This window comes from Ursus maritimus (genome assembly GCF_017311325.1).
Source record: "Ursus maritimus isolate PB19 chromosome X unlocalized genomic scaffold, ASM1731132v1 scaffold_X1, whole genome shotgun sequence".
Classification (NCBI taxonomy): Eukaryota; Metazoa; Chordata; class Mammalia; order Carnivora; family Ursidae; genus Ursus; species Ursus maritimus.
This window is the reverse complement of record NW_024423319.1, coordinates 79,542,844-79,546,692: the sequence shown is the minus strand read 5'-3', so window position 1 is coordinate 79,546,692 and position 3,849 is coordinate 79,542,844. Positions and strand designations below refer to the sequence as shown.

Below are 3,849 nucleotides of genomic sequence, written 5' to 3'. Positions count from 1 at the left end.
CTTTTATCTAGCTATCTCACATAATTTTCTTATTAGTTCTAATAAATATTCCTTTTATTCTCTTAGATTATTTAAGTAGACAACCACATCATCCTCAAAGAGTGCTAATTCTGAGTCTTTCTTCCTAATATTTATACCACTTTTTTCTTTTTTTTACCCCACTGGTTAAAACTTCTAGAAAATATGTTGGTTAGTGACAGTGATGGCAGTCACACTTACTTTGTTCCTGAACTTAATGGCAGTTTATTTAGTATTTCACTATTACATTTGATGATTGTCTTTGGTTTCTGATAAAAAAATTCTTTATCAATTTAAGGACATTTTCACTAATAGCTTACTATACTAGTTATCTATTGCTGTGTAACAAATTACCCCAATACAGCAAGATATAACTAGGACACTTACTAAGAGTTCTAAAATCAAGAACGGATGTGTAATTCTATCAGATTATTTTTTCAGCATTTATGGTGATAGGTATATGTTCTGTTTACCTTAATCTATTAATGTAATCCATTACAATAACAGCTTTCCTAATGTTGAACAATCCCTGTGCTCCTGGGACAAACCTTCATTTGTCACGATACATTCTTCTTTCGATACACTGATGGATTCAGTTTGATACTATTTTATTTAAAATATTTGTGACTTTATTAATATATGAGATTAGGCAGATTAGGCTATAGTTTTCTTTCTTTTCTTTTCTTTTCTTTTTTTTTTTTTTTGTCTAAACCTATCCAGTTATACTAGCTTTCTGGAATGAACTGGGAAGCTGTCCATTTTTTTCTATTATCCGATCTTTACAGATTCTATAGAACTTCCATCACACCAGAACTTCCATAATACCAACTGGGCCCTGGTACCATTTCCGAGTAGAAAACTTTGACCATCTTTTTAACTTCTTCTATATTGTTCTATTCTATTCAGCTTTTCTGTCACTCCTTAAATCAATATGGTAATTTTTATTTTCCTAGAAAACCACCCATTTCATCTAGAGTTTCACATTTATTGGTACAAAAGTATAAAAGCATCTTTTATGACTTTTTTCATCTCTTCAAAATCTGTGGTTAAATCCCCTTCATCATACCTTTTTTTTTTTTTAAAGATTTTATTTATTTATTTGACAGAGAGAGAGACAGCCAGCGAGAGAGGGAACACAAGCAGGGGGAGTGGGAGAGGAAGAAGCAGACTCCTAGCGGAGGAGCCTGATGTGGGGCTCGATCCCGGATCGCCGGGATCACGCCCTGAGCCGAAGGCAGACGCTTAACCGCTGTGCCACCCAGGCGCCCCATCATACCTTATTTTATTTATGTCTTTCTTGCCTTTTTCTCTGTCCTATTTGCCAGAGGACGGTCTGTCTAGTTTACTCGTCTTTTCAAAAACCACCTCTTAGTTTATCAAATCTTTTGTTTTCTATTTCATTAATTTCTGGTTTTATCTATAGTGATTACTTTATTCTGCTTTCTTTTGGTTGTTCTTTTCCTAAATTCTTGAGTGGAATAATTAGTTCATTTAATTTAAACTGTCTTGTTCTCTAATAAAAGCATTTAAGACTATAAATTCTCCTCTCGGAATCCCCCATGGTCACATCCCGTAGGTTTTGATATATAGTATTCCCGTTGACATTTATTCTAAATAGTCTATAATTGATACTTATCCTAAATAGTCTATAAATTCCATTCTTGTTTCCTCTTTCACCCAAGTATTTTTCAACTTTCAAATAGACCTAACCTTTTTGCCGTTGCTATGAATATTTCATGTTATTGCATTACAATTAGAAAATGTAAAATGTGATTTCCAATTAACTTGGAAATAATGTTGTTCTCAAAGGTGTGGGCGATTTTTCCCTCTGCCTAAACACCCTTCCCCATCCTATCCAACTGGCAAACTCTTACTCATCCTTCAAAACAGCTCAAATATGACATATTCTTGAACCGACCACTCCCACTTTGGGGGGCAGGTATCTAGGGAAGGATTTTTAAGGAAGGACAAACTACAAACAGAACCTGAATGTCCTCTTTGGTCTCCTACCTGGTCTCCCAGTCACTCTCCTCACATGCTCAGACATCCATTCTACATTCATTCCAGGGGCTAGAGGGAGATGGGGGAGGGGGTCTGGCAATGCTGTGGCAGATTTGTCCGGAAGGGTGAAGGATGGGGGGAGGGATGGGTCTAGCTCTTACCTGCTCTCTGCCAGCCTGCCTGAGGGGGTAAGCTTCATGGAGTCAAGGACCTGAGTAGGACAGCAATACTGGTGTAGAGTATGAGACGCTGTGGACCTGAGAGACAGCAAGAGACAGAGAGAAAGAGAGACAGAGAGAGAGACAGGGAGGGAGGGGAGAGGCAGGATGGGGAGTAGGGACAAGGAAGTGAGAGCGAGTGGGGAAGGGGAGAGGGAAGACTGGGAGGAATGGGTGTTGGAGGATTGGGAATGGAAGAGAAGGGGTGGGAGGTGGGGAGGTAGGGCAGGAGGGAGAGAAGGGAGAGATGGAGGGAGGGAGGGAAGGAAGGAAGGAAGGAAGGAAGGAAGGAAGGAAGGAAGAAAAAAAGAAAAAAACCACAAAGTCAAGAAAGAGAGGACGGCACTCAAACCACAAACAGAACACAACGACAACAGGGGGCAGCAGAGACAAAAGAGCCGGTCTGGGCCTCCTGTGTTCCAGGTGACTCCATGGGGACCTGAGCCACGGAGACACTGGGACACCACAGCAGGGAAGGGGGAAGGGAGCCCTCCTCACACCAGACGCCACACGGGTAGGGAAGAGGGGAGGGGAGGGGGGATGAAAGAGAAAGGGAAAAGCTGTATTGGGGGGGCTCCCCCTTATAGAAGACCCCTTATAAGAAGGGAGGAAGAGATGGAGAGAGAAGAGGCTCTGGATCCAAAGAGGGGGAAGAACCCAGGCCAGGTGGGTGGAGGAAACACTGTAGGGAAGAGAGGGAAAGGGACAGAGAGAAACCGAAAGAGACAAGGAAAGGGTGAGACAGAAAAGGAGAAAGACAGAGAAAGAGGAAGACAGAGAAAGGGCGAGACAAAAGACACAGAGAGAAGACAGGCAGAGGCAGAGAGCCCCAGAGCAAAGGAGAGGAGAGGCGAGGGCGGAGGAGAGCTGAGAAGGTCTCAGTGGTCTAGGTGACAGGATGGGACTGGCGCTGAGTGGGTGGGTGGGGCCCAGTGAGCCAGAGGACAGGGTCGTTCCCAGCAGGAGTCTTGGCTTCCAAGGCCAGTGCTGTGCCCCCAGCCCAGGGCAGAGCCCACACTCCACCCCCCCACCCCCCCCACCCCCCCGGCACTGTGCCCCCACCCCTAGTGCAGGGTCCAAAGGCCCCTGTGCCTCCTGCTTCCCACGATTAAAGTCCAGAGAATGGGCCGGGGGGCGGGGGGGGGGGAGGCAGTAGGGTAGTGAGGCTGAGGGCCTGGTTTATCCAGTGCAGGGTGGACGCTGAGAGTGGAGCTGGCCCTTTCAGGTCACCCAGCCCCTGTCCCCCACAAGCCCCTGAAGGCAGGTTGTGGTCAGGGCCTAGCTGTTCCAAAGCGCAAGAAAAGGCCAGGAAATGTGGCTGCAGGCCATTCCAGCTACCCAGTATCTCACTTGTGATTTTGAGGATGCCCAAATCTTAGATCCTTATAGAGATCTTAGAATCTGAGACTGTTCTTGTCAGAGACTCTGAAGTAATCATCATCATCAGAACAACTGTTTTTCAAGTGCCATCTATGTGCCAGTCATGAGCCCCAGTTCTTGACTCATTATCTCATTAAACCTGAGAGGTAGAGCCCCTTCAGCTGCTGGAATGTTCGTATCAGAGAATCTCAGCGGCTATGCGGAGCCCTGCAGTGCTGAGCCAGGCTAGCAT

The 3,849-nt window shown here is 44.9% G+C and overlaps 1 protein-coding gene across 2 annotated transcripts in view; it reads right to left on the bottom strand.

The window, feature by feature from the left end:
- IQSEC2 (IQ motif and Sec7 domain ArfGEF 2) overlaps positions 1-3,849 on the bottom strand; it is an 81,811-nt gene that overhangs the window by 41,247 nt on the left and 36,715 nt on the right. The window lies entirely within an intron of this gene.